We start from the raw sequence: 11462 nt of genomic DNA, 5'->3' as shown, positions 1-11462 counted from the left end.
ATAAATAAAAGAAGGCAGGAAGAAGGCACAAAAATCGTAAAGATGGGAGGAAGAAGGAATGAAAAAAAAAGAAAGGAAGAAGGAATTCAGGGGGAAAGGAGGAAAGGGAAGAAAAAAAAAAGTCTTCTGCTGGCTTTAAATCGGTGAGGTTAGTTCTGCTGGTCTTCCTGTCTGTGGAACGGGAGGGGGTTGTTGGAAGGATTGGTTTCACTTTTCTCCCTCCCTTCACTTTCCGCCACACTCTTCGCTGTTGTTCAGCCTGCAGTCCAGTTCCTCATGGTCCTTCTGCTGCCCAGTAGGCCTTTATTTCACCAGTTGTGCTGTCCTTGAGGTGCACCAATTAGGGGCAATTCACACTCTACCTTCTTGCTCTTTGCTGCCTTAGATGCTAGGGGCTCTGGGTGCTGCTATGGGGTAGTTCAGCCCCCTACTGCATTGAGTCTTTCCGGGGAATGCAGTCTCCTCTAGCCCTGCATCTCCCCTCTTCTGGGTGTTCTGCCTTAGTCCTAGAGAGCCAGTAGGCCCTGCAGGGCTCTTTGCGCAGGTGTTAGGTAGGCGTTGTAGGTGTGGTCCCTGGCAGGCAGCCAGGCCGTTGATCAGCCAATCCAGCTGCTTTGTGCTTGGGTCACCAGGATATCTACTTTCTATTCAATGACTTCTATTAAACAAAGTATTGGGAGTCCTAGACACAGCAATCAGAGAAGATAAAGAAATAAAAGGCATCCAAGTTGGAAAGGAGGAAGTAAAACTGTCATTGTTCGCAGATGACATGATAGTGTACATGGAAAATCCTAGAGACTCCACCAAAAAAACTGCTCGACCTAATAAGTGAATTTGGCAAAAAAGCAGGATACAAAGTCAATATTCAGAAATTGAAGTCATTTTTGTATAGCAACAATGAAATATCAGAAACAGAAATCAAGGGAAAAATCCCATTTGACATAGCAACAAGAAAAATAAAGTACCTAGGAATAAACCTAATCAAGGACGTAGAAGACTTGTACTCAGACAACTACGCAACACTGACGAAAGAAATTAAGGAAGACACAAATAAATGGAAGCATATACCGTGTTTATGGATTGGAAGAATTGACATCTTCAGAATGTCCATACTACCCAAAGCAATTCATAGATTCAATATGTCCTCCTATTAAAATAGCAATGACATATTTCACAGATACAAAAGAAACATTTCGAAAATGGTTATGGAAACATTAATAACCCCAAAGAGCCACAGCATTTTTAGAAAGAAGAACAAAGTAGGAGGGATCACACTACCTGACATAAAATTATATTACAAGGCCACTACAATCAAAACAGTCTGGTACTGGCATGAGAAGAGACAGGTAGATCAATGGAACAGAATAGAGAGCCCAGAAATAAACCCTTGTCTCTATGGTCAATTAATATTTGACAATGGTGGCAGTTGTATAAAGTGGAGTAAAAATAGCCTCTTCAACAAATGGTGTAGGGAGATTTCAACAGCTACATGAAGAAAATATGAAACTTGACCAGCAGCTTACACCATACATTAGAATAAATGCAAGATGGATGAAAGAGTTAAGTTGCGATCCCATAAAAGTCCTATAGATTAACCAAAGAAGAAAAATGTCAGATATTCCATGCAACAATATTTTCACCAACATATCCCCTAGAGGAAGAGAAATAAAAGAAAGAATAAACAAATGGGACTTCATCAAATTAAAAGGTTTATGCATGGCTAAAGAAAACATCAGCAAAATGAAAAGGGAACCAACTATATGGGAAAATACACTTTCCAATCATACCTCAGACATGGGTTGGATCTCTAAAATATATAAAGAACTCATGCAAGTCCACACTAAGGAGAAAAACAATCCAATTTAAAAAAATGGGCAAAGGAATAGAACAGACACTTCTCCAAGGAGGACATACAAAGGACCCAGAGACATACGAAAAGATGCTCAGCATCACTAGCCATCAGAGAGATGCAAATTAAAACCACAATGAGATACCACCTCATACCAGTCAGAATGGCCATCATAAACAAATCAACAAACAACAAATGCCGGTGAGGTTGTGGAGAAAAGGGAACCTTAGTACACTGTGAATCTGCAGACTGATGCAGCCACTGTGGAAAACAGTATGGAATTTCCTCAAAAAACTAAAAATGGAACTGCTGTTTAACCCTGGGATTATACCCTAAGAATCCTGAAACACTAATTCAAAGGAACCTGTGCACCCCAATGTTCATAGCAGTATAGTTTTACAATAGCAAAGTGCTGGAAGTGACTTAAGTGCCCATCAGTAAATGAGTGGATCAAAAAACTATGGTACAGTTACATAATGGAATACTATGCAGCAGAAAGAAAAAAGGAGGGCCTACCCTTCTCAAACGGCATGGATAGAACTGGAAAGCATTAAACTAAATGAAACAAGCCAGGCTATGAAAGGTAAATACCATATGATCTCACCTGTAATTGGAACCTAATCAATAAAACAACTTGAACAACGATAAAAGAAAAAAAAAGAAAAGAGACAAGCAAAATATAACAAGAGACATTGAAATAAAGAACAAACTATCAGTAACCGGACAGGGTGGGGAGAGCAATAACAGGGGAAAGAAGGGGAAGAGTTGTCAAGAAACATGTATAAAAGACACATGGACAAATTCAAAGAGGGGAAGGATTGAGGGTGAGTGGTGTGAGTGGATGGCGTGGGGGAAATTGGTGGTGAAAAAATGGAGACAACTGTACTTGAACAACTACAAAAATAAATTAAGTAAGTAAGTTTAAAGGGTATCACTCCATTAAATATGACCTACATAGTTTCTTGAAAAGAAGTCCTTTGTAATCTTTGTTCTTCTGTGCACAGTGTATTTCATTTTGCTACCTTCAAGAGGTTTTCATTATCTTTGATTTTTAGTAGTTTGCATATGAAATGCCTAGAGGTGTGTGTTTGTGTGTGTTTTGGTATTTATCCTACTTGTTTTTTGTGAGCTTTTTAGATGCATGTTTTGGTATTTGTGATTTAGTTTTGAAGATTTTATCTTTTCTTTTTTTCAAATAATTTCATCTGCTTCATTGTTGTTCTCCTTTCCTTCTTGAATTCTAATTACACATATATATGTTAGGCCATTTGATATTGTTCCATAGTTCTTAGATGCTCTTTTCTGCATTGATTCCTTTCTTAGCTGTGTTGAGTCTGCTGATGAACCCGTTGAAGGCATTCTTCATTTCTGTTACTGTATTTTTCATTTCTCTTGTTTTCATTTGATTCCTTTTTACAGTTTCCATGGTCTCTGCTGAAATTATCCACATGATATCCCATATTCTACCTTTTCCATTCGATCCTTTAATACATTAATAATAGTTATAAATATTTTTCTTATATTCTAAACTCTGTGTCACCACATTGATTTATTTTTATCCTTTGGCAATGTGGTTTTTTTATCTTGCTTTTTTTATGCCTTGTAGTATTTTGTGAAGAGCTTGATACTTGTGTCAGCTGGTAAATACAGAAACAAACAGATTTTGTGTCTGGAAGTGGGCACACCCTTCATTTTACTGAGCCTTTAATGTGGGATCTAGTCAGAAGTTGTGCTGGGTTTGAGGATCTATTGTCTCTGTTGTGACTCTCAGGGCACCATAGCCTTGAATTTCTCTACTGTTTTCTGTGTTTAGCATGGGCCTGGTTTGCCAGAGTGTTTTATTTTTTTATTTTTTTATTATTTTTTTTATCAGTTTCTACCTCTCTCTCAGCTTTAGGTCTTCCTTCTGGGCTGAGCTTCTGAAAGAGTCTCTCTTCCCACACTCTCACCTTATCTCTCCATGGCCTGTTTTTATCATTCAGTGCCTCTTGGCCTTTAGGTGGATAGGGGATGGAGTGTTCCCTGTTGTTTTGATTATGTCTCAGTCTTGGGCATGCATTCTGTTGCTTGGTCTCTGTGGTATAGTAATCTCAATGATTGTGTCTACCCAGCTGTAGTTCTGGGTACACCACATATTCCTAGCCTCTATCAGGAGTGAAGGGGCTTTTTGCTGTTCCCTTTTCCCAGATACAGTGGGGTTTCATCAGTACCAGAAGGGCAATATACTCTTTTTCCCCCAGATGTCAAAACTTTTGTACTCTAGGGGAAAGGGGAGAGAGATCTGTACAGGTTTATGTGCCGTTCTCTGGGTGGCTGCTGTCCTGTCTTCCAGGCCTGCCTTATAGGGATCCCTTCCTAGGGATCCCTATGGTAGTAGCAGTCATAGTGCTACTACCATATGAGGTAGGTACAGAAAGAACAGCCTTCGAATGGGTCTCAATCACCTCTAAATCTCTGGGTCCTGGGAAGCACACATTCAGCCTTCAGCAATGCATTAAGAATTTTAGCCAAATTCTTACCTTTGTCAGATGGCATATGCTCCAGGTAAGCAAGTGTTCATGCCCTTGGAAGTGTCTGTCTTTCTTGAGATTTCAAGTTAGTTGGCTGCCTTACCACCTCAAATCTCTGATGGGTTCAGGAAAAGCTGTTAAGTTGTATATTGTCTAGTGTTTTTGTTGTTGTTATAGCAAAGGTGAAAACTAAGCTGTTTCCAGCTTTTAAATCCCAGTTGGGATGGAGAATCTATATCCTTTTTGCACAGTCTTTTTCTCTCTTTGGGTTTTAATTCCAAAGTTTATGTCTTTAATTATATTATTTTATATTCTCTTTTAGTTTGTTACTCTATTATCTGAGTTCTAACCCTGTTGTCTCCATGTGACCACTAAAATTCTTGGTGCTTGGGTTTTTAAGAATTACCCCATGCTGGGAAATTCATCAATATTATTATGTGTCACAATGTTAAAAAGATAAAAATGAATATACAGAAGCAGAAATGGTGAAAAGAAGAAAAAGAAGGACAGATTTGATGTAAAAATAGGGTCAAAATTGTAGGAGAAAGGACAGATCAAGTAATAGAGGCATGTTCTAAAGACATCTTTGAGAGGGAAAGAGCAGGGTGTTGGTGCCTGATGATAAAACTATGGCAAATTCAGGATACAGTTCATTTTGTCCTAGAGTGTTTCAGACTGTGCTTGCTCCATTTGTATCCAAAAGGTGACTAATGAGGTACTCTCAGAGAGTGCATCCCTGAACTATCCAGATGGTAGTCCTCAGCCTCCATCTGAACATCTGACAACCCTCAGGTTGAACAGGGTGAAGGCTCCCCACCAGCTTCTAAAGACTGTAACAAGAATGTAAAGTATGTACAGAGTAGCAAAAAAAAAATCAAGAATGGCACAGTGTATAATAATGTATGTTTCTAAAGAGTCTTCCTTAAAAAAGAAAAAAAGAAGAAATAAAAAAAGAAACAAAAAAAAAGCATCTCAACATATATCTTAAAAAAAATAACTGTGCTAAGTTCTCCAGAACCTTTACTCCCCAAATACATAGATAATGTAATGAGAAAAGAACAACACTTAAAAATTGTTCTCTCTTGACATAGTCTTTGGTAGTTAGAAATAACAGTCCTAAAGATCTAAAGCAATGTTCTCAAAAGCCTATCTCCTGTCAAAATGCACCTGTCGAAGCCTTGTGGGAGAGGGAGGATGGGGAACAGAGAGCCATTGGTCTCTCAGCTGAATCTTAAGGGAGACTGAATTAAAGAAACAGCCCCAGCAACAACAACAAACAGTTTCACAGGATTTTTTAGTTCTACGAGTGGGATAGTTAATCGGCAGCAACCAAAGCAATCATTAAAAAATCGCTTCATTTCCCATCAATGTATACTTAGATAAACATATAGTTCATCATTTAAACCAGAAGGGAGTACTAGCAAAAACTGCACTGAGGTGATTGTGTTGGTCAGGGCTCAATGAGAGAGGCAGAGGCCCTACGAGTGATACAGAATAAGGGGTGTGAGCTGATGAAGAAGTCTAATTCCAGGCTGCTGCTTCTGCCTCTGGTGTTGGCCTGAGGCTGATGGGACTGACATTTGGAAGGAAAGTTGAAGGTCACATAAGAAAGAACAATGACAAATTGGAACCATCTCTGTGTCTCACCAGCTCCAACCTCAGCCACACCTGAAGAGAAGCCCTTCTGCACCATGCTGCATATGCACTGGCCAGGACCCAAAGGGGCTAGGCTCTGCCCCAACCACAAGACCAGCTCCAAGATCTGGATTGGGTATGCAGTGGCACCCGTTCCTCCACCAACCTTCACAGCATACAGGGATAGCCTGCTAATTTGCCTCTGTCTTCTAAATCTTGCACACATTTGTTTTGTACTAACCTTAACCTAGAGACATACAGGAAAAGAATTATGAAAGCAGAGCTCCTGCTTAGCTAAGTTGACACATTGTAAAGCATAGGAGGAAACATATGTTGGGCAAACCAGATGTGTGGTCACTCTCCTGATATACCACAGCTCCTTGTCCCCTTTTCTTCTCAACTCAGAACTCCTGTCTGAGTCTTTGGTCACACCTTTGGTGCTTCACTTGTGCCATTTCTCTTCTCTCCATTACAAAGCCAAAGAACTAGTCCAGAAAATCTTGTCTGTGAGGGAACTGAGGAGCAGAACCTGAATCCTGTAGCCTCTGCTGACAAGGAAAAGGCTGGGAAGGATCATGTGTTAGCAATCCCAGTTCTCTTACACTGGGGTACCATTGGAAAATTGAGGGTATTTTGGGGCATATGTGCTGCCTAATTCATACTATATGATGATACTTTTCAAACTTCTATCATTACTTGATTCTTTTATTTAATAAATATTTATTTAGTACCTCCTGTACCAGAGTGGAGGAGTCCTGTCTTATTGGCAATACTCCCTTAACAACTGCCTGACTGTGCTCAGTATGTCTCTTGAATGAGTGAACAAATGAATGAATGAACATAATGGAGGGCTCTTGAAAAGTGTGGACCCCTTTCTGAGAAGGTATATCATTTTATCAATGAGAAGTGTGAACTGTTGTGAACCTTTAGCACATTCCCCCTATGCTCCACCCTACTGTGCAATGCAGGGCACTAAAGAGATTGGGAACAAGTAGGAGCTCTAACTCTGAATTTTATACATGAATTTAATTCAGGACCTTAATGACATTTTAAAATGGCTTTTGTATTTAATTATAAATAACATATGTACAGGCAAGCAATTACTCAAAGGCAAGCAGACCCAGGAAATCCAAAGCACTAATAGATTTTTAATGACCGATTATTTATTCTTAATAAAGTTAAACTTTATTACAAGTTTAATTGAATTGCTTCCTTCAGATGCTACTTATTGCTGATTAATAAAAATATTTTCTATTTACGTGATATGAATACTTATTAACTCATTGTACTCTACAAGCAAAATAAGACTTCATAAATGTAGGTACAAATTATATTTAATTTGTATCAATAGACTACAGATTCAACTCCAGTAATCTTGATGAAGTTAGGTGAACTAAAACTTAATCATTTTCCTTTGCCTGAAGATAATGCTCTTGGAATGGTTCTTACATCTTTCTGTGATCCTTCTGTTCTTATCATCATAAAAAGAACTTTGGATCTTAAATTCTGCCACCCTTGAATATGGGAAATTGAGCACATGAATCTCAGAGCTCTTTTTTTCTCCAACACTGTGTGAAATGCTCAGAATACACCCTGAAAATCAAACCCCACCACTTCTGCTGAGGCACACAGTATCTCTCTGCTAAGAGATTGCAGACCCCAAGAGGGCCCCTTCTGTCTCTGAGACTTATTTGTAACAAAGTGCTAGAAGGTAGAGTAATGATGCTGGAATCCAATGCACACAGGGATTTTTGTACAATAGGCATAAAGTGGATTATAAACAAAATTGAACTTGTGCAGTAATGCCTGAGTATCTATCCTGGATACTTGGTGAGCAGGACTCATGGCTTGCTTTTCTGGCAAATAGCAATAGCTCTGTGAGTGGGTGGGACTGTTCTAGAGACAATGGAATTGGGATGTTGGAAATTATAGTAAGGCTTGATTGACTCTGAACCACTAACACAGGCAGATGGCCTTTACCATCATTGGAACTAGAATGAAATTGCAAACCCATTGTATTTGGGAGATGGCATTTTTGCAGTAATATTTTCAATCCCATATTACCTTCTAAAACCTTGCCACTTCCCCATCAGAGGTGGAATGTATTTCCCCAGCTCTTTATCCTGGATGAGCTCTTTTGATTACAGCCTGTGACTATCTGGATAAATGGGATACAGAGAAAATGATCCTATGTGACTCCTGAGGTGATGAGGCTTCCACCTGGCTCACTCTCTGGGTACACCTGCCTTGGGACCCAGGCCACATGGAGAGAGCCATGAAGGCACTCTGGCAACAGCCCCACCAATATAAACCAGCACTGACAGCCAGACTTGGGAGACTGGCACCACCTCTGAACAGAGTGGAGGGGAAAAGCTATTCCCGCTGAGGTCACCAAACACTTGTGTGAACAAAATAAACAGTATCATTGTTTTAAGCTACTAAGTTTGGGGTGGTTTTTTTATATGGCAATATGTAACTAAAACATTTTACTATGACCTCCTATGACACAACCTACAAATATTGCTCCTGTTCTGGGTAAGAGCAAGCATGGCAACAGATTTCACACCAGGTGCACCAGATGACCTCCTAGCAAAAAACAAAATAAAAAAAACGCCAAAAAGTCATGATTTAAAATATTTTTGGAGTCATGTGGTCAGGGATGGCATTCATTCCTGGTTGCTTAGAGAAGGGAAAATAGGTAAAAGTTACTGGAAGGTGGCTACAAGCTCTCTATTTGGAAGGACTCTCCACACAGTGGCACCTACTGATAAAGCACACTGGCCGTGTCCATGCAGAGGGTGAGACCACCATGCTGCAGCAGTGTTGGTGTCAGGCAGAAAGGCTGAGTGAAGGCACATTCTAATTTGAGTTTGTGATCCTGTAACTGAGTCAACTGTGCTGCCTTCATGAAGCTTTTCTTGGAAAGCATCGTCCTAGGCACACAGAAGGCTTTGACCTGGCTTTTTAAAGAATGTTTGAGGTCCTTCTTTTTATGGTATCTCTGGAGACAATGGTATTCAGAAATACCAGAAACATTGTATCAGCCCTGATGTCTCTGGAGGTGATGTCCACTGAAGCACATGCAATATGTATTTTATTCTACAAAGGTCTATGTGTTTCACCACAGCTTAGAATAAAAACAACTCTTGGTGGATTTGCAATTCTAAATTTTTCTCAAAAGGAGGTGAATATTGTCTTTTTTAAAGTGAATATACAATTTATTTAACATTCAAACTTCATTAAGACACATGCAATATAGTAATTTTACTGGGGGTTTAAACCTATCTAAGATACAATTGCTTGCTGGAGCTTAGCAACAAGGTCCAGTTTACACTAACACTAATTAAATACTTTATTGAATAAATACCAACAAAATGCATTCAAAAGTTTTCTAAAAAATCAGTTTTGAAGGCCTTCTGTTCAGGCTAATGACAAAACATAATAAAGGCAGATAAGCTACTTTAACATAATTGGCTGATTTTATACAGCACTTATATCTTTTAGTCCACAAGTATATTATTAAATGATAGAGAACTTCTAATACAACCATTCCTATGGAAGTAGGAAATAAATTCCTAAGAAAGAAAGATTTTATAGACTCCATCTTTTATACCCAACCCCAATAGTCTAACTCTAAAGAGGATAAAACCAATGAGTTTCCTCACAAGAGCTCATGATTTAAATTGCTTTGCTATCAAAATCTGTATTTCTGATCTGTTGTGAGCACTGAGATACAATTCAAATATTCCAAAAGAAAGAAGCACAATGCATGCCGTGACCACCTATTCAGCAACAGTGAGCACTACATTCAAAACTATCTCATCCCAGGAATTAAATAAGGTCAGCCACATTCATTGGCATTTTCTCCACTGTAGTATTGTACAAAGTCTCATGAAGAATTCTCTTGTTTTCTTCAGTAACAAAGATTATAGCCACACATTTCCTCCCCAATTGACTCCCATTCTGCCAACTCCGTGAATGTAGTTTTCACAATTGGTAGGTAGATCATAGTTTATAACCAATGACACTTGTTGCACATCACTCCCACCTGCCAACAAGTCGGCAGTGATCAGAATACAGCTAGACCCTGATCGAAATTCCCTCATGACAACACCTCTTTCCTTCTGGTCCAGGTCACTATGCAGAGCAGAAACTGTGAAGTCCCTGGCATGCATTTTCTCAGTGAGCCAGTCCACCTTGCAAATTGTATTGAGAAAAATGACAGCCTGTATAATCATCAGTGTCTCGTACAAGTCACAAAGTGTATCCAACTTCCATTCCTCTCTTTCAACATTAATATAAAACTGTTCATTCCTTCAAGGGACAATTCTTCCTTTTTCACCATAATTTGAATTGCATCTCTCATGAATTTTTTGGTCACTTCCAACACATCATTTGGCATCATGGCAGAAAGCAACACAACCTGAATCCTTGTAGTTAATTTTTGGAAAATCTCATAGATTTGATCTTTAAATCCCCAGCTCAACATTTCATCTGCTTCATCCAAAACAAACCTTTTGATCCACTTTGGAGAAAAATATATTCTGTTTAATATATCAAACACTTTCCCTGGGGTACTGACAACAATACGTGATGTTTCAGCCTGCAGTTCATGCATTTCATTGTGAACATTGGTTCCACCAATGCAGGCATAGCAAGTTGCTTCCATGTAGTCTCCAAGTGCCAGAATTACCTTTTGGATCTGTTGTGACAGTTCTTTGGTTGGGGTGAATACTAGTGCTTGGGTCTCCTTGAACTCAATCTCTAACTGTTGCAAGATGGAAACAGCAAAAGTGGCTGTCTTGCCACTACCTGACTGAGCTTGAGCAATCAATCATACCCTTTAATACAAGGATAGTAGCTCTCTGCTGAATAGCTGAAGGCTTCTCAAAAACATAAGCATAAATGTCCCAAAGAAGAGATTCCTTTAAATTCATATCATCACAGTTATCAACAATCTCATTCCAGTTGCTTTTGATGACACCATTGGGCTCCATTACCTCTGGGCTGCCATGTTTTCTGTTATAATCTGCAGAGCCACCAGACATGTTCCAAAAAACCACGCAGCACCTGACTGAAAAGCAAATATTGTCTTGTCAGTGAAGATTCCATTGCTCTTTCTCATGAGATTAATTATTCTACTTTAGGTTTATACCATTCATAAAGTATTTACACTTTTTTAGAAAACATACCACTATTAGTTATAATTGACAGTGTCCCCTTGGATGATTTAGGATGTACTTTTTCCAAGACATGAATTCAGATATTAAATGTTATTCAATGTCAATTATACTGTGATTGTTCTGAAAGTTTTTTATATTCAGTTTTCATTCATTTAGCTTATGACTATAATTTAAATAAGGGATTTTCTTTATGATAGTTAAAAGTTAAAAGTATTACCAATGCAATGCTTTAGCTCAATAACTGTACCATGCATACAAGTTTAAGAATTTTCCAAAATCTTGAGC

The 11462-nt window shown here is 38.8% G+C and overlaps 1 pseudogene; it reads right to left on the bottom strand.

Moving 5' to 3' along the window:
- Positions 1-9825: 9825 nt before the first annotated feature.
- On the bottom strand, positions 9826-11042 carry LOC112297651 (eukaryotic initiation factor 4A-II pseudogene; annotated as a pseudogene).
- Between the last annotated feature and the right edge of the window lie 420 nt (positions 11043-11462).

The sequence above is a fragment of the Desmodus rotundus genome, chromosome 3, assembly GCF_022682495.2.
Source record: "Desmodus rotundus isolate HL8 chromosome 3, HLdesRot8A.1, whole genome shotgun sequence".
In the NCBI taxonomy this organism is placed as follows: Eukaryota; Metazoa; Chordata; class Mammalia; order Chiroptera; family Phyllostomidae; genus Desmodus; species Desmodus rotundus.
This window is presented reverse-complemented; position numbering and strand designations above follow the sequence as displayed.